Source organism: Aptenodytes patagonicus, chromosome 4 (assembly GCF_965638725.1).
Source record: "Aptenodytes patagonicus chromosome 4, bAptPat1.pri.cur, whole genome shotgun sequence".
In the NCBI taxonomy this organism is placed as follows: Eukaryota; Metazoa; Chordata; class Aves; order Sphenisciformes; family Spheniscidae; genus Aptenodytes; species Aptenodytes patagonicus.
Window position 1 is genome coordinate 27,298,929 of NC_134952.1, and position 25,043 is coordinate 27,323,971.

Consider the following 25,043-nt stretch of genomic DNA (forward strand, 5'->3'; position numbering starts at 1 on the left):
CAGGTGGGGACCCAAAGGTACGACCATTTTAAGTATCACATTTTAAAACCCCAGAAATCTCAGTGGAAAAGACACCATAAAGATATATTCTCATTATAGCAAAGGTTTCATCAGTTACTGTATAAAATGGGAACTGCAAAGATTTAAAACCTGGATTAAAGCCAACTATAAAAAGTCAATTTATAAGCAAGTGCCACAAAGTAAGTGAACTGCCCTGCAAAACAACAGTGATAGTGGACTGTACATAGCAGCAGGGACATTCCCAGATCAAGACAAATAAAGGTGCTGCTTGGGTTTGTCTTTTTTTTTTTTTTTTTTCCTTCAAGAACCATCTTTGAATTGTGACCAGAATAGCCAAAGCAACCTGCCTTTTAAACACATCTGCTCACGCAGATGAATCTCAGAAGGATTCCTGAGCTTCAGCAAGCTCAAGGAACTCCCACAGAAATGTAAGTGACCTTGTTGGTATCCAAATGCCATTGCTAAAGCATCTGAAAACTAGCACTTATTTTCCATATACATCCATGAGAATAGTAAACAAAATGGAAGAAGGTCTCAAATATTCCTTTCAAAAGATCCAAGTACAAAGTATGTACAGGTTTGGGTTTTGTTTTGTTTTTAAATGTACACAACTTAGATATCCACAACTGCACATAAGTGAGTTAAGCCTCAATGTACCTAATATGTCAGATCAGGTCTTCTTAGTATTAGGTTTTAACCTGCTCACTCACATTTGTTTTGTAACAAATCTGTTTTGTAACAGCTTTCTGGGTTTTTTGATTATTATTCTACTGCAAAATTGCTTTAAAAATGTTTTAGCGATTTTTACATTTTATAGTTAAATTAAAAACTATATATACACAAATGCACATATAGCTTTATGGTTTCTCTTCAAGAAATGTTTTGATTTGGCTCTGCCTGAAGATTTATTTTTTTGTCCTTTCTTGATGATCTTCCCCGATTCGTTTCAGGTGACCAGCCCCGCTCCAAGCAATTACAGACAACCATGGAAACAAAACCTGAGCACTATCACTGCATACCTGCCACCCAAGGGAGCACCTGAAAGCACTATCCACTTCACCTCATGCCAAGTCTTTTTAGGAGCTGTGGTGACAGAGCTACCAGCTACTCATCATCGCACATAATGAGGGCATAAATCATCTTGCAGAGAGGCCTGCCATGACTTTCAGCTGAGGCTGTCATCTTCCTAAGTCATTTTCTTTACAGAGCTTCTTTTGTTGCAGCTCTTTTACATTTCTTAGTTTTCATAACTGCTACGTAAGAGTTTCATTTTACTTGTATTAATCTTTTGACACTACTGAAAAAAAAAGTAAAAACCTAAATTCTGGTGCTTTTTTTTCCTTAAAGAGAGAGTCAAACCAAGAGTTATGTCCATATGGCAGGCACATAGGATCATGTTTGCTTGAACTAATTCCATTATCTTTTGTTTGAGGAGAAACAACTCATAGTCCAACCTCCATACTTTTAATGGACACTAAACCTTTTTGGGGTTTCACCCAAATTTACTTGTTCACACATGCTGCTGCTTATGAGGGTATTAAATGGACAGCTGACTCCTTGACCTTCCCTGATTCTCTACAAGCAATGTTTGCTATAAATACATGTGTGTTCAAACACAATTATAAGTACATTCATATTGGCTGCTATAATCTCATACAATAGATTGTCAGCAGATCTACTCTCACATGCCCAAGAAAAACGATACCAAAAAAAAAAAAAGAGATGACTGCAAATTACCTACAGCAGTCATCCAAGTGTGACTGACTACATCATTTAATGCTTGCAAGGAACAGCTACACACAGCAGGGAAAGAAAAAAGGTTATTGCATTTAGTTTCTCAAGGGACACCTACTCAAGAACTTACATGCCACTATTCTCGGGGTGATATTCTGACAAACAACACAATCCCACCTTTAAAGTCTTGCTTTGAATACCAGGAAATTGCCCTGCTAGGGAATGGGTAAGAAGAATGCTTTGCATTGTTTTAAAAACACACAGGGGCCACAAGTCCTATACAAAAAAGGCCCACTATAGCAAAGGGTTCACACGCTGAAAGAGGCTGATTTAAAAAAATAAAAAAATAAAAATAAAAATCAGCCTGTAAGGCTGGCGGATGGCTCATTTTGAGATAAGAAAGTGTATTTGTATATACACATAAGTTTTGTATATGTATGTACATATTTGCATATATAATGCAGATATGCTTCCCATAGTCAACTGCTTCTCACTTTGCCTGCATTCAGAGCAGCCACTCAAAGCATCACCTCCATCACAAGACAACATTAGCGAAACACGATTTAAACAAGCAAGCAAAGTGCGCAGCCAGGCCATTAGGAATTTGTGCGGCCGATTTCTGGAGGCACATAGAGACAGCACATTCATTTTCTGTGCTGGGAACAGCTATCGGATGTGGATCTCTCACGCCAAACTGCCTATTGGAGAAAACATAATGTTGTCTACCAGCCAAATATCTTCTATCATTGCGAGTGTAATAACCTCAAAAAAGGTCAATGATTTATATCCATTATTATTCTTTATCTAATAACTACCACCTTTTTTTTAAAAAAGATATTGTCATTTCAGGGATTTTTGTTTGTTTTGTTTTTGTTTTTTTAATTCTTCTGTTACCCAAGAGACCTATCCGCCTTTACAGTTTTGTCTGGGAGCGCTCACATCCAGGAGGTTATGCTTTCCCACTGGCTTTGCCGAGAGGCAGGAAGCTGCCCTGCTTACTGAAGGACTCACTCCCCGTTCTCCCCGCTCATTAGCACAGGATAAAAGCCTTCCAGGAACCGGAAAGACAACCACAACCCAATAGCCAAGGGGATGTCCCGCCTGCACTCCAGCCCTGCCGCACTCACCATGGGTTTACCACGCTTGGACCTGTCTGAGATGCAGTGTAATCCAGATACCAGACACGCTTAGATACCTGGAAAATCCTGTCCTGCCCAAAAAGACTGTGGACTCCACCATTTCTCCTTCCAACAAATTGACACTACTCAAATTCTTGTTTCTTGCAATCATTCTCACTTGCAATTCTCTGTCCTGTATACTTTTTGGCTGCCTTTGTGCTTCTAACTTCCCCCGTAACAAGTTCCTACTTGGATGCTTTCCCTCTTCTCCATTTTTGATAAGTCCTTCATGAGGGCTCTTCTTATTCTTGGTCATCTTGTCCAGGTACTGTTGTCACCTGCCTGCTTAGTTGAGGTTCCTATACACTATGTGGGGATGGATGTTATTATTTCCCACCCTGTTCTGGGGGATATCAGCAGTGTTAGTCACTTGGACAAAATTCCTATGGTGTCCCTAATTCATATTTGAGGCTTTGTCATAGAGTCCCTAACTCATCAAAAATGTGTTTTTCTGAAATTTAGTGTTTCAGTACTTCTGCAGTCAGATCATGTAGAGCAAGCTGAATTCAAGTCATTCATGGTCCTTTGACACTAATCCCCTAACAGACAATACATACTTACCCAGTAAAACACACCTGCTTTTTATATTTATTTATTCTACATTAAGTTATCTTAATGCAGATTTTGTTCAACCAAACAGTAAAAGAAAGCATCAGGACATTTTACGTGCAACCGTGTCCTAGTTTCGGCTGGGATAGAGTTAATTTTCTTCCTAGTAGCTGGTACAGTGCTGTGTTTTGGATTTATATGAGAATAATGTTGATAACACACTGATGTTTTAGTTGTTGATAAGTAGTGCTTACACTAGGCAAGGACTTTTCAGCTTCCCATGCTCTACCAACTGAGAAAGCTGGAGGTGCACAAGAAGCTGGGAGGGGGCACAGCCAGGACAGCTGACCCAAACTGGCCAAAGGGACATTCCATACCATGCGACGTCATGCTCAGTACATAAACTGGGGGAAAGCTGGCAGGGGGGGGCTGCTGCTCGGGGACTGGCTGGGCATCGGTCAGCGGGTGGTGAGCAATTGCATTGTGCATCACTTGCTTTGTATATTTTATTATTATTTTATTTCAATTATTAAACTGTTCTTACCTCAACCCATGAGTTTTCTCACTTTTACTCTTCTGATTCTCTCACCCATCCCATTGCGGGGCGGGGGGGGGGGGGGGGGGGGGAGTGATTGAGTGGCTGTATGGTGCTCAGTTGCTGGCTGAGGTTAAACCACAACAAACTGTACAGTCCATATATATTTTAACACAAAGAAAAACACTGTCTATAACATTGACAGTTTGTTATAAATCAAGATAACTTCATTCACTCCAGTGCAGCTATCTGAACTGATATCCACTAACGATCTCAATTTTACTTGCTCTTTGTGGGAGGGATTTGTTAAGTTAGAAGTAAAGTTGCACATGCAAAAGAAAAAAAAAAAGTTCAAAGTTAAGGCTGACAAGACCACTACTGCCATGCTTTGAGCCTCTGGGATTGCAGTGAGGTCACGCTGCGTGCCAGAAGGAAGCCTGGCAAGCCACGGAGCTGTACTGGAGTGCAAAGGCATTATACGATAAAAGCAATCATCGCCAGGTAATGCAGATCTTCCCATAAAGCCTAAAACAAGAGGGCGATATTTAGGGTTGCAGTGATGCATTCTGAATCTCATTTACACCAAGATCAGTGAAAAGCATTTTTCAAAACTGACTGTCAGGTAACAGCAGTAATTCTGAATGTGCTTATTTCTTCTGAAGTTAGAGATGCCACTGTGCTTGTTTTCTGTGGGAAGCTTTTCAAGCACAGCTAGGTTTTCTGTTACAGCATTTAATCACTACTCTCCACATTTCCCCCCACCCTGTATCTTGTAGGAATGAACACAATGTTGCTGCTGCCCTTCCAAGAATGGATGCAAAACTTGGAAGCCGAGACAAAACAGAACTGGAAACTCCAGAAAAATGTCATAATTTCTGTGTTTGCCAGCTCTCAATTAACTAATGGAATGAGCTACAGCTTCTCTCTCCAAACTGATGTATCTGCTAAACCAAAAACGTTCGTCAACTGTTCAGACAGAAAAACAAAGGCAAAACCACCACCACCTTCATCTTGCTGGTATCCTCCATTAAATACTGACACGTAATTTAAGAGAATGACTTCATTTTATTACTCAAGACAAAAATTCCCAGTTTACCTATCTTCCCCATTTGCATCTAAATGACATAATCCACACTCCCTGTGTTTTACCCTTCCACGGGAGCAGTGAGCACAGAACCCACCTACTGCCAGAAGACCAGGATTTCAAGCCAAGGCTGTTTCTAACTCCCATGGTTACTAGAAAGCCCTCAAAAGACAAGCTGAGCATAAGATAAAACTGAGCTCAGCTGGTTGCCAGGGTGTGAGGACAGAAGAGGAGAATTGTAAAGCAATACAAAAAAACCTGCACTGATATTTCTTTAAACAGTTCCTTCTGGAACAGTTGTTCCACCACCAGCAGATAGCTTCTGTGACTTGCCTTATCGCTGTCTCAAGCAGCCTCCACTCTTTCTATCTTGAAAGCAAAATACCAAAGCAAAATCACAACAATTCTGTTCATATCTTATTACTCATTCCTCCTGCATCAGAGTTTCCTATTTTTATTTAACCCAAGTGCATTATATCCCCAGTCTGCAATGAAGCAGTCACAGCATTAGCAGTTGCTGTTCCTTGGGGACCTGGTGGTAGCAGATGCAGTAACAAATGTAGTGCGGTTGTATTTTGAAACTTTAAGGTAGAGATTCTTCTAAAAAAGTTTACCCTAGCATTTTTATATATATAACATTATTATATATGTATATATACACATACATTATATGTACATATATGTATATATACACACATTTATATACACATTATTATATGTAATAATACATTTATTATATAAATACATATTTGTTTTATCTATATGTATCTAAAGCTTTATATATATTTATATTTTTGTGTGCGTGTGCGCGCGCAACACTTTCCTGACCATTGGGACAACCAGCTAAAACACAATTTACAATTCACAGCAGAGCAATGGCGCTGAAGCAAGCTGTCACCTTAACAAAGAGTTATTTTATTTGTAGCAGTGGAAGGCTGTAAGACACTAAACACAGGCTTCCTCCATGCTTGATTTTGATCTCTGATGCAGTATACAAACTTCAGCAGCGCAAACAAGCCCAAGTATCTTCAAGTATTTTTCAGACTGCAAAACCAGGAAGACTTTGGGAACAGACAATTACCAAAGCTATTGTACAGGAGCTTTGATGCACCGAGGGAAGCACAAAATGTTTACCTCAGAGGAGTTAACAAGAGGGAGCACAAAGAGAGGTCCAAATAAATAGTTCAGTAGAAGCAAACTGGGAACTTCTCCTTTTGATACAGTAAGAGGAGAAGCAAAAATACAAATTAACTGAAAGAGTGGAAAAAATATCAGATGATAAAAGGAAGTTTCAATTAATATTATCATTAATGATCTTGTCACAAAAGGTGTTAGTGAAATCTGCTGGTAACACAAAATTTGGACGCTCTGCTGCAAAGAGAAAGATGGAATCACCAAAAGGAAAACTGGATGCTGAGAAGGAGCATAATAGAAATGTAATGAATCATGATGAAGTGAAGTAACACAGAGCACAAGGTCACTCATTCAGAGAATCACTAAGAAATTCTACTGTCAGTGTTGGTCTGTGATGCAAATGTTTGGATGTGATGGAAGAAAGAGGCCCAGCTACATCAGCAGGGTACTGACCTGCTCTGAGCTTCCAGTGTGATGCATGCACAGGGCAAGGCAAATACGTTCTCTGCTTACAGTCTTTCCTGCAGAGCTAGGAAAACACTGACACCATCATGCAAGGTAATGCCCAGACCTCATCTGAAACAGCCTGGTAGCATCTGGTCCCTCACACACCAGGGATTAATGGAAAACACAGGGAATTGGAAGATAACCAAGGTACCAGATTTTTGTCTTGTACAAGGATATTAAGGGTTTGGCTTACAGCAGAACGAAGGCTGAGAAAAGCAACAAAAACTTTAAAGTGTAATGTTGGCACAAGAAACGAGCGCACGTAAAACAGTTATTGCTAAATTTAGGCTGGAAATTAGAACATACCTAACATCAGAGAAAGGTGGTCCAAGAACAGCCTTCCAAAAGGGTATAAAATCACCTAACAAAATAATCTTAAAAGTTATGAATTGTGTAATATGATGGGCATAAGCATCTGAATGGGAGATACTTTTCTCTAATGTGATTTTTTTTTTTTTTTTTTTTTTTTAATTAAAAAGAGCATCGACAATTATTCTGTGGAAGGCACCAAGAGGTTAATGAGAATCTAACCAACCACCTCTGGACAAAAAACCAGCAGGGTTATAAAACTGCGTGGTTAGTGAATAACAAGAGTATCCAGAGTACAAAGTTTAAAAAAAAAAAACCAAACCAAGAAACAAACACCTAAGGTTTGGGGTGTCAAGTTTCAAAGGATAAGATGGCTTCCATATAATATATATTGGCTTTCATAATGCATCGATGATAGCTTCCTTCTCCAAGTGGTAGAGGAGCCAACGAGGAGAGGTGCTATGCTGGACCTTGTTCTCACCAACAAGGAGGGGCTGGTGGGGAATGGGAAGCTCAAGGGCACCCTGGGCTGCAGTGACCACGAAATGGTGGAGTTCAAGATCCTGAGGGTACCGAGGAGGGCGCACAGCAAGCTCATCACCCTGGACTTCAGGAGAGCAGACTTTGGCCTCTTCAGGGATCTGCTTGGTAGGGTGCCATGGGACAAAGCCCTGGAGGGAAGAGGGGCCCAAGAAAGCTGGGCAATATTCAAGGATCACCTCCTCCAAGCTCAGGAGCGATGCATCCCAACAAAGAGGAAGTCAGGCAAAAACGCCAGGAGGCCTGCATGGATGAACAAGGAGCTCCTGGACAAACTCAAACACACAAAGGAAGCCTACAGAGGGTGGAAGCAAGGACAGGTAGCCTGGGAGGAACACAGAGGAACTGTCCCAGCAGCCAGGGATCAGGTTAGGAAAGCTAAAGCCCTGATAGAATTACATCTGGCCAGGGACATCAAGGGCAACAAGAAAAGATTCTATAGGTACGTCAGGGATAAAAGGAAGACAAGGGAAAATGAGGGCCCTCTCTGGAATGAAACGGGAGACCAGGTTACCCACGATACAGAGAAGGTGGAGGTAGGTACTCAGTGACTTTTCTGCCTCAGACTTCACTGGCAAGTGCTCGAGCCTCACCGCCCAAGCCGCAGAAAGCAAAGGCGGGGACTGGGAGAATGAAGAGCTGCCCACTGTGGGAGAACATCAGGTTCGAGACCATGTAAGGCACCCGAAGGTGCACAAGTCCATGGGACCCGATGAAATCAATCCACGGGTCGTGAAGGAACTGGCAGATGAAGTTGCTAAGCCACTATCCATCGTATTTGAGAATTCGTGGCAGTCCGGTGAAGTTCCTACCGACTGGAAAAGGGGAAACATAACCCCCATTTTTAGAAAGGGAAAAAAGGAAGACCCGGGTAACTACAGGCCAGTCAGTCTCACCTCTGTGCCTGGGAAGATCATGAAACAGATCCTCCTGGAAGCTATGCTAACGCACATGGAGGACAGGGAGGTGATTTGAGACAGCCAGCATGGCTTCACCAAGGGCAAGTCCTGCCTGACTAACCTAGTGGCCTTCTATGATGGAGTGACTACATCAGTGGACACGGGAAGGGCTACAGGTGTCATCTATCTGGACCTCTGTAAGGCCTTTGACACGGTCCCCAACAGCATCCTTCTCTCTAGACTGGAGAGGTATGGATTTGATGGGTGGACTGTCCGGTGGGTGAGGAATTGGTTAGGTGGTCGCATCCAGAGGGTAGTGGTCAACGGCTCAATGTCCAGATGGAGACTGGTGACGAGTGGCATCCCACAGGGGTCCGTACTGGGACCGGTACTGTTTAATATCTTGATCAATGCCATAGACAGTGGGATCGAGTGCACCCTCAGCAAGTTTGCAGGTGACACCAAGCTGAGTGGTGCGGTCAACACACCAGAGGGACGGGATGCCATCCAGAGGGACCTGGACATGCTCGAGAAGTGGGCCCATGCGAACCTCATGAGGTTTAACAAGGCCAAGCGCAAGGTCCTGCACCTGGGTCAGGGCAACCCCCAGTATCAATACAGGCTGGGGGATGAAGGGATTGAGAGCAGCCCTGCTGAGAAGGACTTGGGGGTACTGGTGGACGAAAAGCTGGACATGAGCCAGCAATGTGTGCTCGCAGCCCAGAAGGCCAATCGTACCCTGGGCTGCATCAAAAGAAGCGTGGCCAGCAGGTCGAGGGAGGTGATTCTGCCCCTCTACTCTGCTCTGGTGAGACCCCACCTGGAGTACTGCGTCCAGCTCTGGAGCCCTCAGCAGAAGAAAGACACAGACCTGTTGGAGCAGGTCCAGAAGAGGGCCATGAAAATGATCAGGGGGATGGAACACCTCTCCTCTGAAGAAAGGCTGAGAGAGTTGGGGTGTTCAGCCTGGACAAGAGAAGGCTTTGGGGAGACCTCATTGCAGCCTATCAGTACTTCAAGGGGGCTTCTAAAAAAGATGGGGGCAAACTTTTGAGCAGGGTCTGTTGCGACAGGACAAGGGGGAATGGCTTTAAACTAAAGGGGGGTAGATTTAGACTAGATAGAAGGAAGAGAGTTTTTACACGGAGGGTGGTGAAACACTGGCACAGGTTGCCCAGAGAGGTGGTGGATGCCCCGTCCCTGGAAACATTCAAGGTCAGGTTGGATGGGGCTCTGAGCAACCTGATCTAGTTGAAGATGTCCCTGCCCATGGCAGGGGCATTGAACTAGATGACCTTTAAGGGTCCCTTCCAACCCAAACTATTCTATGATTCTATGATAATAGGATTTGGAAGAAACTTTATGAACAGATTTTTCACTCTGCCTTCTGCACAATTTCTTGGTCTTCTTACTTCTCTGAAGCAGTTGAAACCAGGAATGACTGAAAGCAGATGAACTATTTCTGAGGTATGATTCAGGATTTTAATTTCTACTACTTTTTTTTTTCCTTAAAAAGCCCCTTTTTCTAGGTGCAGTTACCAAGCACATGTCTGAATGTCCCAATTTGCCATAAACTGGAGAACAGCTACAGCTCTAGCAACATAAGCAGTACATTTCTTTTGCTGCTGAACTGAAGGAAGGACTAGAGTCTTATTTGTAGGAAGCAAGCAACTCATTTACATTTTTGACAAGAAAACAATTCAGCCCTCTGGGGTTTTTTATTTTGTTTTTTAACCCACAGGGATATGAAGGAAAAAATAAATTGGAAGTCTTGAGGAATTTATATGGACAACAATGCTGTAGTATCCAAATAGAGTAAACAAAATAAACCTCTCCATTGTTTCCAGTTTTGGCAGGTTTTATGGTAGAGCCATTCAATACAGAAAACTCTCATTCAACACCTCTATTGACTAAACAGGTGTTCATCAGCCACACAAAACCCCTCAGCATTTTAGTAAACAAAGAAATGTTGGAAAAAGTAATTTCTGCAGCATCATAGGAAAAAAATATTAAGATCAGTTAATGAAATAAGGAAATAAAGTTTTTTTACATCTTTCTAGATGGAAGCTACACAAACTACCTCCATAGCTCTATAACAAAACCTCATGATTAATGAATGTATCATTGTCGTACTGAAATACTTCTGAAAAAGTTAACAAAGTAGTAATTACACTGAAAATCATATTGGAGTTTTTGTCAAAATACTTGTTTAGCTTCACCTTCCCTCAAAACTGATGGCTACAAGAGTCAGCCAAATCATACAATGTAAGATTTGTAGTTTTATTTAACTAAAAGAGTATTTGAAACCCATGTCTAGCATACTGAGATAAAACTTTGGTCAGCTTTTTTGGATATTGAATGACGTACGGACATGACCCATCCTGCATCCAAATCCAGTTTTATACTAGTATCAGTCACCAAAATCACTTGCATAAACAACAGAAGAGTAGTTGTGAGACAGGCTCTCGTTGGGGCTCTTTGATTCTTTCCTCAAAGCTAATGATGACATGCATTTAGAATAAGATAAGCATATTCCTGGGTACCTCCTTCACTCTCCATTCACAACCCATATTGTATTGACAACTGCTGCAATACAGCATAAATTGTTCCTAAGCTGACATGCCACATTCCATGTTTTTCTGCAACAATGCAGTGGAAAGGATTCTCAGCATCCAAAAAGAAAAATTTATTGAGTCACAAGTCAAGATATGGTTCATTATCTGCAGTTATCACGTAAGAGTTCCACCTTTCTTGATGGAAGAACTTACTCTTAGGAAAAACCACTTTTTTTAATAATTAAACATCTGTCAGAATAATCAGAATACAGTTTCTTGTTGTTGCTGATGCTTCCTAATCCTAACTGAGCCATGAATAATCACGTTAAATATTGCAATACTCCATTAAAAAAGCAATTTTACTTAACATTTTCTAAAACACTGTTAATTTCTACCTCATGGTACCATTTTCCATTTTTTGACAAATAAGATGAATCTGGGGACACTAAACTACGAGCTCAAGACAAACAACCAGCTAAGATTCAATTATTTGTTTTCAGGTCTCTCCCCTCCCCGAAGGCAAGAGCTGTGTCCTTGGTTTGCAAGGACAATTGCTACCAATATAGCAAGAAACTTATTTCTTTTTGAAAGTATGATATACTAAGGTAGTAAAAAAGGCTGAACCATATCCTACACTACCCAGTACTACATCGTCTGCTGCTGTTACCAGTGGCAAAAGGTGATGATGAACGATGACAACACCGGGAGCAGAAGCACAGGCTATTCCATTTGCCTGCTGCAATTTGAGAAGCTCCCCCAGGGTTTCCTTCACAACCTATTACTATTATTAACCAAATCAGACACCAGAGAATTAGCCTGATTTTGTGAATAACAGCTTCCACAAACAAGCAGCTATCCTCTCCAGTCCTAAGTAACGGTAACATATCAGGAACTTTCGGATAGCCTCTGCTGAGCCACAGAGAGGACTTGCAGCACACTACTGGGGAGCTACCATGGAGGTACTGCAACCATATTTGCCAAGCACCAAGTACTATAGATGATCTCATGATTTCAGCAACAAAACAGGCTGAATTGAGGTCAATTAGAATGGGACCCATTAAACTCATCTCCTACAGGCTCCCTATGAAGTATCACAGAATACGTGTCTTTTGGGCCACACTTGGACCTGAAGTTCAGGTTCAACCAACCTCATCGCTTTCTAGCCAACAGTTTTAAATGACTCTTAATAAGAAACTATTTAACTAAAGAGGGGTCACCAATACAAGTACATCCTGAGGTAAGAGCAACCATGGATTTTCTAGTAGCCTATGAAACAAATTGTTGATTCTGGTTCAACCCCTAACAGAGAGGCACACACACTACAGAAATTACTGTCTCAGCAGAAATACTAGAACAGCTGTGAAAACTGAACTCTCTTGTTATTAGCAGCAGAGATCCCACTGGGGCATGGAGGAAGATGCTGATGTGGCCTGAAGGACAACCTGAGCTATTGCTGCGTCCACACAGAGTTTGTTCTTGGCATGGACTTCCACCTTTAAAATGTATTCTGTAGACATGTTAAACATATAAGTGTTAATCCAGTGAAATCTGGAAGAAAATTAGTCTATGCTACTGCATCTGTGATCTCAAAGACGATGTGGTTAAGCACCAGCTCCACTGCAAGCATGACACCCATGACTTGTATGCAAGGCTTGCTAAAAGACTCTGAAAAAGCAGCGATAGCTGCTCAAGTAGTTGAACCCACACCAACTCCATTACCTCCAAAACCCACCGTTATCACAAAATAAGTAACCTTTCCTTTTAATTTGAAAAGCTAGGATCTGGTAAGCTGTATCCTCCCTGAGCAGCTGCAGTGAGGAGTTTTAACTGCACTGAACAATGACGGAAGCTCTACTCCCCTCAGCTTGGCATCAATGCAGTCTGCCATGAGAATGCTGATTGAAGACTAGCAGGGATGGTCTCACAAAGCTACCTGCAAAACACCTAGCTAACACCAGGCCAATGGCTGCACCGTGCCCTGGCAGAGTGCTTCCTGACAGTAAAACAGAGGCTAGCCAAGCATCACACAGTCATCAATTCACCTAAAGATCCTCTGATGGACAGGCCTTTGGGGAACTGGACATGGCTGCAAAGAGGAGTAAGATGAATCAGGGTGACTGGTCCTATTAAGGTGAAAGTCCTCAACCCAATAGCTTCTTCCCCAGGGAAAAGACTGGAATCTTATTTAAGGGAAATTATGAGACTCCCTTACTGATACATGAAATGACTCAGGACAGTAAGAGGACTTACGGGCTCTTCTAATGAAAGGGAGAGGACCAAGAGAGAAGAAAAAAAAAGAAGAAAGAAAAGCATTAAAAATGTAGTGCTAAAGTTGGACTGCGTCAGCCCACGGCAGGGGGGTTGGACTAGATGACCTTTAAAGGTCCCTTCCAACCCAAACTATTCTGTGATTCTGTGACTTAGAGGCTCTTCTAATGAAAGGGAGAAGACCAAGAGGGAAGAAAAAAAAAAAAAAAGACATGAGAATGACCTAGTATATGATACAAATTAATAATCTGCATGGCAACTCTATGTTTCAGAAGAATACTGCTCAGTTCCCATGTAAGAATTGAAGCTCTGTCAAGTAGGTATAGAGACTAAAGAAAACCAACTTGGAAAGAGAAGTTGCATCATTAGCCCAGACTCCTGTGTATTACAGACCACTAAGTCTGCTTGATTAACATACACGAAAAGCATGAAGACCAAGACTAATCCCATAACCCTTACGTAAGCCCTTACGAGCCCTCTTACTGCACTGGCTAAAACATTCGTGTCTCACACAACTGTATACCAACATGAGATTAGCCCTGGCTGGAGTGCCATCATTCTCTTTGTGCAAAGACTGCTTTAATAAGAAACATGTTGTCTCACCGGAGTGTAGCTTTAGCGGGGCAGGGGGGGGACAGACACGGACAGACGGGGACGACACACACAAGCCATAAAACCTCTGAAATTCTTCAGGATGAGAAGTCCTTTGTAAATAAGGAATTCTCTGGGAAAAGTAACATGCAGCATGAAAGATCATTTTCTAAATCAATGTCTCAGCTAGGTACTACCATTTATCTCTTCTCTACATTTTAACTAACCAGCTAAAGAGGAAACTTACAGGATAAGAGTTTGCAGCTGTGCACCCCACAAGTAAAGAACTTGAGGCATGCATAAGATTTGCTCAGTGGCTACAAGGCTGGCGTACATCTGAAAGCTCTGCCAGCTAACCTCCAGCAGTTAGGGCTGTACAAAGTAACACCCTTGGAAGAATCGCATCAGCAAAAGCCCAGAAGAGTGCTGCTGCATTTCAGGAAGGTGGAACAGCAACCCTGATGGAAAAACTTCCTGCTTCTGGCAGCAACAGTGCAGTTTCTCCACAGAGCTCTGCCAGTACAACTGCTTGTATGATGTAGGCAAACCTACAGACATGCTTAGCCCAAGTCTTCCAGCTAACAGCACTTTCTTTGTGGACAGACAGTGCCAGACCTCTCATATCTTATTTCTGAAGATGAGAAGCCCCATGGCTTGCCAGGTACTGGGAAGTACGTCCCCAACCTGTTATGTCACATGAGAAGGAAGGGAAAGCCACAGTGCCAGAGGCTGCTGCGGAATGTGCCACCAGATAATCGCTCCACATAGATAGCCTCAGCTGGTGCCACAAAGCAGCTGCTGCTGTGGGCCTCCCTCCCACTCCGAGACCCACACAGAACGATTTGAACACATCGCAGGAGACTGCACTTGTGCTGCACAGAACACTGAAATCCAACATGGGTGTCCACATTAACAGATAGCATTACTGACACCACAGAGGAACAGCGCTACTATGAAAGACCTCTGTTACGTACAGCCTTTTCTCACTGAGGTGGCAGAGCAAGTTGTAGTGTTCTGTCACACTAATAGAGCTAATCTGCAAGAATGGATAAACCAAGAACTGCTCTTGCTGGAATACTAGAAGAGCTGGAGCATCTTTGTTAACAAACATCATGATAAACAACATAAATACTGTACAGAAATACAGGTACCTCCAGCCTCTGTGCTGGGAGAAATCAGACACTTCAGTGTTTGAGATGTGGGACAAGAAAAGTGCAGAAAGAGCCCCCCCACCCCAGAGGATTCCCGGACATGGAGTAGGTTACTTACTCTCCCCAGCTCGTTGGTGGAAAGCCCGTACGAGAGCACCAAGTCGTGGAGTCCTAGGCACCAGCACCCCCTCAGGTTGCTGCAGAAATCAGGCAAGCTGCAAAACAAAAACAAGTCATATATTAGAGTTTTCATTTATTAAGAGTCAAGGAGGGATTAATGAAAACTACTGAGCTTGTAGTAACCTGCAAAGGTGCAGGTTACTGCAAGAAACCCACACAGCCACCCTCTGCAGCAGTGGGAGCCAGCAAGGCAGTAGGAGACTGGGAATCAGACGAGCACAACAAGTGACTGAGTAACCCAAACAGCCACCTTCAGTCTAAATCCTTAAAAACCATCTGCCTTCAACAATGCGCACACAGGAGAAGTAAAAGCAGAACAGAGGATCCATATATTACAGTGCAGGGATCTCCCCAAACCGGGCAGGTGTTGCAAGCTGCTGTCGGACTATGACAGCTCGGGCATGTAAGAGACATGCTGCAAAGCATGCTTTAAATTCTCTCTCTCTCTGCACTGCATTACAGACCTGCGGTTTTCCCCATGCACAAACACTGAATATCATGAAGAAAATTGATTTAGATGATAGAGATGAGCCCCAAGTTAGAAAAAAAAGCAGCAAAAAGTCCTCACTAAATAGTACATTCATAACCTAATTTAGAAAATAAAAGTGAAAAATCATCTGTTCGATTATGCTTGTGTTCAGTAGACATCAAGTATATAATTTATTTTTGCAAAGTCTGTATGCTCTATCAGAGTCATTCCCCAACCGTTCCACCCCCGGTAAATGATTACATTAATGTTGTGGGGTTTGGTACTGAAAAATATATTGGGGTTATTGCCATGTAGTGACAGAAGCAAGGTTACCACCCCATCAGAAGATACTCCATCAGCAGCAGCAGATCTGTCAGTCAAACTATGTTCTAGGATTCAAGGTATTATTCAACTTTATATTTGTTCTCCCATCCGGAGAAAATAAATATGCAAGACCAAAGATACAAATCTCATGTGCTGTAAAGCTTAAAAAAAAATTGTTTTTCTTTGTTAAAGCAAAAGCCAAGCTAAATCAAGCCAAATTATATTCCATTTTAAAGCAAGATTTATTTTTTCCTGTCCCTGTTCTAACAGAAATCCAAGAACTATAAATCCTAGAAAGTACTGAGACAGAACATATCATTTAAGAGAGCTAAAAATGTTCTTGTTAAAAAACATATTTGTCATCTGGAAACTTGAAAATAGACCTTTTTATAAGCCAGATGAAAAATAATTTTAAAATCTAAAGCTTTTTGAAGAAATCAAGAAATATACTCATTTTCATTTCAATAATGAAATTGTACTTTTAAAAAAAAATCTTCAAGGGGTCAGGAAGAAAACAGAACGATGCTCATTAAACTAATATTCTAACCCAATTTAGCAGGCACATTTGTGGACTTTTGTATCAGACAATCAGATTTCAGTATTCAAGAGAGAAAAAAAAAAAAAGAGGGAGAGAAAGAAAACACACACTGTGTTAACACCTTCATACCAGTAAAGCCAAGCAACCAGCAATTTCCTTCTGTTTGAGATTCACAGGTTTTATACAAACAAAACTTTCTGGGTTAAGTGTTGAGACCCCAAACTTCTCCACAGACTGGGCATACATGCTAGCTTTTTTCCAAATCATTTTAAGGGGTTTCTTCCCAAGATAAACACACAGATGCACCGTCTGTGCTGGCACAGCCATTTTTATAATTATCCCTCTTCATCCTATATATGAAACCTAATTTGCTCTAAACCAAGCCTAGTGTAACTGCAACAAAAACAGTAGTTAATTCAATTAAAAAAAAAAAAAAACACACAGGCAACAGCTCAAAAAGCATCTTACACCTAAAACAAGACAATTTTTCAATCCAAACTAAGACAGGGTCAGCCACCAGTTCTGAGATCAGAGGAGAGTCTGAAATACAAAATACAGGTCTCAAAGGTAGGAATGACCAAGCTCTCCAACAAAACAGCAGATAGAAAATTGCAAAACAAAGTTGCAAAAAGAGACATCTGACCTCAGATCCAAACAGAAATTCATACTGATGACAAATTCCTGAAATTGTGCTACCGCACACCCAACATTTTCTGTTTCCCCGTTGAGAATCTCTCCCCCACCCTGAGTGTCCTTCCCCTTCTCTGCATCCTGCTGAACATGTCCACCTCTCCACCCACATTTTTTACCATGTTGCCCGCCTTGAAAATTGGCAGACTTGAAAATGACTCAGGGATGAAGAGAGGAATTTGTTGTCTTCCTGTTTATAAATCTTAATATTTCAAAGAAAAGCTCAGCCAGCCAACAGTGCAGCAAGCTCAGTCTCACAGACCTATGCAAGCTAGAATAATTCATTTAGTACTTTATTAAAAGCAGTAAATTGGAAGGCAGATAGCATGCAGGCACTGATACCCTTCTTAGAAAATGAATTAGCAAATGTTTAACGCCCACAGATGACAAAGTAGGAACATACTGTTACAGTTAATGAAATAAACAACTGGCTGGCTGAGGTAATACTAGGTCCGAGTTTAAAAAATTAAATAGTCCCTATTTCCTTCTTTTGCAAAGATGGGGAGACAGCTACTTATACTTAAAGTGGGATTAGATACTCCTGGGTACTTGGATTTCCATGGGGGACAGACCTGCGATCCAGTCCTCAGCTAGCCTCAGAAACAAGTCATCTCACAGGTGCCAGCGTGCAACCTGATCTTGGGCACATCACAGAATTTCAGTTAGAAATAATAAAACCAAACAGAAAACACGAGCCAGCAAGGAAAAAATTTGGGAGTTATTGCCCCTGTTGAGATGCTAGAACAAAACTTACTTTTGCAGATCTCTCAAAACAGAAACAGACATCTACCCGATAGAGACTCCCCACGGATTTGTAATGTCTAAACTCAGACCAAAGCTACTTTCTTGAGGTTTAGCAGGAATTTACCGAGCTAGGAATCACTGCAGCTTTTTTCCTCCTGCTCCACTGCAGCCTGTGCTTGTGCCTGGTGGCTTCCTGCCAAGAGCTAAGAATGTTAGCAGGTTCGATTGCTCTCCTTTCCAACTTCCTTGCTCTTGGTAAGGAACTTTAAAGTTTAGGTTAAATATAAAAGAGGCAGGTTTCCAATCACCAAATTTCAGCTGGAGTCATTCAGTTCCAAAATAGGTTTTATATTTCAATAACTCTTTTTTCCTGAAGCACACACTATATAAACGGTGTGTTCCTCAGCAATGGCATTGAATTTTTGTTCTCATCTTTAAACTAAAAAAAAAAAACCAAAAACAAACAAAACCTGCACCAGCGAGGTTCTCAGATGCTTCTGTTGACTTAAACTGAACTACTCTGATTTAAATCCACTTAATCTAAAAACTGACACCAAAAATTAAAAATATTCACCAACTCTTCCCCCTTCCCTGCTGGGCAACTGCTTCTTGGACGGTCCCAGCAGAGAGTAGCCAGCCTGGGCTTGGGGGTGGCACGTCTCTCCAAGGACAGCAACAGATAGCCTTCCACTTCTTCACCTCAAAAGCTTGTTTTGTAGGAAAATAAACCCACCTACTTGCATCGGGGAATACATATTTTAAGGATTACATCACTCTGGAGCATTCCTCCTTTAACCTTTATAGTAACGGCTATATATTGCTAACAGCCTGCATGCAAACTCGCCTGTGTTGGGCAGGGTGGAATGGTGCAAAATCAGTAACATGCAAGTCGGCAGAGATCCAGTTGCTCTGCGAAAAATAACTATAGATTTCCCAATTCTTGTGCTTTTAGAATGGAAGCACAGTTATGTACTTATGCACGAGGTTGAGGATATTACATATGTAATATGTAATACATATGTATTATGTACTTATCGTATAGAGACGAGTGAACTGATATCAGTATGAAACTGGTGACAGTTTTCATACTGCAGTTTTCTCAAGGCACACACAGACGTGCAGGCATGCTGCGTTTTATGTTATCAGACTGGGGACTCTGCCTTAAATTGTCTTTTAAACAGGAATCACAGGATCCCACCTACCCCTCCATCAAAATTTCCACCTCTTCCTCCAATTTAAAAATAGAAGAAGGAAGTCCAGCATAACATCAATAATTAATAAGTACAGCATGGTAATCCATTTTAGGGACAAATTCCTCTCTTTCCTTCTAGAAAGCACATTACCAGTTTCTAACTCCAGTCCATCAGACAGCCTCCCGGTGAGCCTCATGCAACCACCCCGAGAACCCAGGCTGCTGGCGTTTTTTTCCGAAATGAGGAAAAAAGGAAAGGCTGAGTCTTGTTCTGAGGTTTCTAGGGGCCTTAGTCTGGAAATAGTTTAAAAGAAAAAACAAAAACAAACCAACAAGTTATATTTTTCTTATAAAAAAAAAAAGACAAAAAATGCAACAAACCTGCCAGGTATATTAACAAGTTGCACTTCAATCTGACAGACATGGGGGACTCTCATAATGATGGGTAAAAGACCCATTAAAGATGGGGTGGAGGAGAAGGCTGCTGTCACCGCCTCAAGAATTCCCTGATATTTTTAGCATCTACCTTTTTTTGTCTTCATCTTACCTTCTTTGACAGCAGTTTTTGCCAAACCCACAGAAAGAAGCATCTTACACATTAATTCACTTACTGCCCTAGAGGGCCAAAAGGAAAATAGCATCACTTAGATGGTATTTTACCTTCCCAAATTTTTGAAGCACAATATTTTGAACGTCAGGAAGAAGCATTTCTTTCACAATTAGTGGCTAAAACACTGAAATGCACATGGCACTGTTATTTATGAACTCTGAGATGTCCAACAAAACTGAAGAGATTTGGTTATCCATTATTTGCAGGAGGGGTCCCACTCTTCCCTTTCCAGGTTAAAAAGCATATTTGGGACACCTTCCTGGAAAGGGCAGAAGATGGGTTGGGTCCTCTTGGGCCAAGAAGGAACATGGGCATGGGTCTTCTGCCTCCCCACAATGCGCGCTGACCACATGGTTACTACGGAAGAGACTGTAAGAAGGGAAAGTCTTGATATTTATGAATGATACCCAAGTCTGCCCCTTCATTTTAGTGATTCTTTTTATTAAAAATGTCCAAAGTGGATATTGGAAGGTGTTTTTTGTTTTTCCTTTTAAAGTTTTGCACAGAAGGGGGAAGGGGGCAGGAGGGAAAGAGCCAAGAAACTTTCCTTTCATGGCAGTCTGGACCAAATCTGTATTTTTATTTTAGCAAATCCTCCCCACCATCACCCTCAAATCATTTACACAGACCTCCACGTTGCCAGTGACTGGTCCCAAACACCAGGGTGTTACTTTGGTCCTCTGGCTGCATGACTTACTGCTTTTCTCAATGCTTACTGCCCACTGAGCTACGCTGCACAGACACCAAAGCAGAAGAAAACAAAACACTGGGTTGACACTGAAGCAGAATTCATCTTCAGCCTCAGAGAGGCTGACATCTCCCACTGCACAGGATTGGCTCCAGCTCAGTTGGTCCTGTGAGATTGTGCACCCCCAAGAAAACCCACTTCGATTCATGTTCTGCTTCTATAGTTACCCATAAATCATAATACCCTACCAGTAAAAACTTTTATGGAAATACCCTACCCTTATAGCCTGAGGAAGTTGGTATTTCCACTGGTGAGTAATTCAGCTTCCTAAGGGTGAACCAGGCAGCCAGGGCAAGGAGCTGTTCAGAAAGACAGATGCTGTTCTGGTGCTAGGTCTCAGCACACATACATCCAACGTGCAAAAGCCAATGGAAGAGAAGGAGAGCACAGAAACATCCTGAACACAGCTCCCACACTCCGGGGCAGGTGGTTTGCAGTGCACTGAGCATCCCCTCAGCAGCACAACTAAGTCTTGTGTCCCCCCTTTCCGTCCCTAAGCCCACCCCTTCTCTCCAGCTTTCAGCATCACTGCTGTCATGACTCGCAACAAGAATCAGACAAGTAGCTGCTATTACAAAATTGTCTGAGCAAACATCTGGGTTGAGGCTGACAGTTTCTGGGTTTTTATGCCAAAAGCATAGCACGATTGACATAGGGGTACATATCGCTCAACAGCAACTCTTCAAGCACAATCCCAGTACCACTGCGGCATGTTTTCCCCCCAGGGGATGGCAATCAAGCTGTATTTTCTGTTTGCTAATCCCTCCTGACCCAAGCTTTAGAGCTCACAAAAGCCCAACACACGATTTGCTGTTAGCACTTCAGCAGCAAAACAAGTGTGCTTTGAAAACGCTCAAGCAGCTGAGTTAAAAAGAATTAAAAAAAAATTAAAAGTGGAAGAAAGAAACTTGAATCAATATTTGAAAACAAAGCAGCCTGGAATTTCTCTCAAAAAAATCTTACTCTTCGCACAATGGGGTGCAACTTAGCTAGCTGAACAATTTTCCAAATACACGTTAAGAATAAAACTTACTGTCACACAGGCATCATATTTTAAGGAAGGAATTGAAAGCCTGGGAATTCATGCTGATACATGTGACAGAAACCAACCACGAGGGTTCAAAGCAACTAAAGATGCTCAACCACAAACCGTCTGAGAGCAAACATCTCCAAATGATTCGACTTCTTAGCAGACATACCATACTTGAGACCAGGTTTTATCTGTCACTTAGAGAAAGACCTGTGGGTGATGAGTATTCAGGTCACACACACCTTTTCTGCAGCAACCCACAGCACAACTATTCATGTGATAAACACCCACGTCACAGCAGAAGCCAGTGGCAATGAATAATGCAGGAGATCCAGTCACTCTACTACAGATCATACCCATGGGATATGGAGACAGCATTTTAGCTTGTCATCCTTTCCCCTCCAGGGCACAAGCATGCTCTTTAGTTATTCTCTCTCCACCTCCTGTTCTGCACATATATTAACAGGTCAAACCCAGCAAAACAGGATGAGTCGTTGCAGAAGAAATAGGGACACAAACAGAAACGCAATACACTCTCTCACAAGATGATGTTAAAATATTACATCATCTGCTCAACTCAAGAGCTCCACAAACTAGAGACACAGTTTTCCCAACAAGGTAGTCCTTTGTTCACATTTCCCAAGAGATGTACTTTCCCACCACTAAGACAATAATTTCACAAAGCATTAGCTAAACCAGGATAAATGAAAACGGAGCCACGCTCAGCCTTAGCTTGTAACCCTGCTGGAATGAAGGCAAGTTATTAAAACTTATTAAACTTAAGTTATTAAAAATATTCACTGCAAAACTGAAGTGAAATCTGAATTTGCGAGTCAGCTCCTTTTTAAAAAGGCGTTATCATCTGTGCTCTAAGTACAAACTCTCCCGCTAACTGACTTCAGTTATTCATTCCTATTCTGGAGTACTATTATCGCTGTATAATTCTCCCCAACCTCTCTTGATATTCTCCAGTACTTTCCGGCTTATGCTGCACATGACAGGGCGCTCCATCTTAGAGCATCCTTGATACTCACCATGCCAGGGCAAGGCACAGAGCTTATGGCATCATGGGACAAGGCACTCAGCAATGCCAGCTTGGCTTCTCTGGCACTCTCTGCCTTTCAGCATCCTGCTTAGCCAACCACTCCGCCAGCACTGCTGGCCTTCACGCAGCTTTCGTGTTAGCCAAGGCATCCACTCACACTGCAGATTTATTATGCCATTAGAAGAGTGTCTTTGTCTTGCATCTGCATTGTTTCATACTATTTCTTTTACATTATTTTCATATATACAAGAAAATCTATATAGGAAAATTTGTCTAGCAGGAGACCAACTTGCATTCATTAAAGCTTAGGCAGACTCTGAGACTGCACACTTAAAATGAGTGCACTAAAAAAAAAAAAGGCTCAAGTCTCTCTCCAGTTTTACTCATAATCAATTTTAATGATGCTGTTACAAGACCTCATAATTTTGGCTTCAAAGCCAGCTAAAAGATAATGAAGAACTTTTAACTTAGGCAACATGTGCTAACAGAAATCATACTGATTCTGCACACCAGGACAACATATTCAAAACTTTTTGCACAATAGGTGCTTAGCTGTAAAAAGGGATCATCTCCTCTACCTTACAAGCCCCTCTCATTCTGGTTCGGGGGTGAGGATAAAGTTAAAAAAAAGTATTACAGCACATTTTTTCCCCACACTAAAAGATCTTATGCAAGCCTATGAAAGGTTTGGAATAGATTGTTACATACATGCTTAGTAAAATTAAGGCAGCACCACTGTTAGAAGTAACTATCAGACCTGTCCCATCTCCACCACCTCAAATATAACAACTGTTGGGGTTTTGGTTTTTGTGCGGTTGGGGTTTTTTGGGGTTTTTGTTTTTGTTAGTTTGTTGTTTTTTTTTTTAAACAAAAACAAAACAGGGTCAGCAAATACTTGGAATATTTCTTGCTCAGAATAGCTGGTGGTTAATAGAAAAAAAATCCTTATTTAGCTTATTCCTTTATTTATCATCTTTGCTGGCTAGCCGACACCATCTAGGGTTGATCTCTTAAGGAAGTAAAGCAGATGAAAAATATGGCAGCTGTGGTCTCACAATTCTCACTGACAGAAAGGTATTTAGATCAATTGTTCTTACTTAAGACTGCAGTTCTAGTGCTATGCAGTATTTTCTCAATTCCCTAAATAGGGAGATCTATTAATGGTGCAATAACCTGACGAAAAGAACGAGATTAATTTTCTGATCATCTTCAAAAAACAAGCACACGTTCCTATTGTGTCATAAAATCTGCTATGAGGCTAAAACCTCTTACCTAATCCATATACTTTTAGTTTGTTGGGTTTTTGGTTTTGGTTTGTTTTTTTTTTTTAAACAAACTTGAGGCCACTGCTAAAAGACATCCTGCAGTTTCTCCTGAGAAAATGATGATTAAGTATTCTAGCAACAACAGGAAAAAATATGCTTTCCACAACAGAGAAATTAGGAAGATAGAAAATAAAAAATCATCAGCTACAGAAAGGTCACGAGAACCACTACCTAAAGAGCAAACTCCAAGGATGACTGTCAGATGACAAGAAATTTGGTACTTACATGCCAGAGATGTTACTCCTGTATCATACATTTGCATCCTGCATGGACCAGTGACTTCCCATCGTTCATAGTATGACCTGACTTCAAAACAGCGTTGACTAGATCTTTGCTTTAAGTTACACAAAACTTTCCTTAACCATCCTATAGGCTTCAAAAGTTTATTCCCCTAACTTTAGCCATATTCTATCCTGCAACATATTCTTAATTAATTTGAAAAACACTTTCCGACAACTGCAGACAAAACATCACGTCCAAAGAGCTACAGTGCTGTAGGACTGCACTCAGTATTTCTACTTTGTTTAAAAAAAAGTGTTTCTCAGTAATGACTAGTGCTCATGTATGATTACACAGCCAAGAAATACAATACATGCTCGCAAGTCCAATGTGGCAATTAACCATAAAATAAAATAAAACCACCAAGATTTTTATTTATTTTATTAAAAAATATAAGTGAAGTTGTTTGACTAGGAACCTCTTTCAAATTACAATCACTTTAAAAGTGTTTTATTTAACAAAATAACAATAAGGCTGCAGATTAATTAATAGCTATATTGCTATGCCCAAAATATGCTCATTTAGGTTCTTTCCAAGTTCTCTATTCCTAGGTTTTAAGACCTATATTTTTATTAGCAAGTGTTGTGTGCGGTTGTTTTTTTTTTTAAATAAGCTCATAAACATACACATGACAGGCAGCTATGTCTGTATTAAATCAAAAAGTTTCTAAATGAATTTCGTCTTGAATTGGAAGGAAATTTTCCTACAGGTTGTCACACATATTTAATTACACTGTGAAATGGTTATATTTACACTTCATGACAATACCAAAAAGTCAAACTAGAGAAATTAGTATGTTGCTGCAATATTGCCG

At 41.3% G+C, this 25,043-nt stretch overlaps 1 protein-coding gene across 10 annotated transcripts in view; it reads right to left on the minus strand.

The window, feature by feature from the left end:
• Nucleotides 1-25,043, minus strand: part of APBB2 (amyloid beta precursor protein binding family B member 2) — a 199,164-nt gene that overhangs the window by 124,055 nt on the left and 50,066 nt on the right. For all 10 annotated transcript variants that reach the window (XM_076336153.1, XM_076336159.1, XM_076336154.1 and 7 more), the window contains exon 3: nt 15,174-15,270. The gene's annotated coding sequence lies outside the window, so the exon portion shown is untranslated. The remainder of the gene's footprint in view (nt 1-15,173; nt 15,271-25,043) is intronic.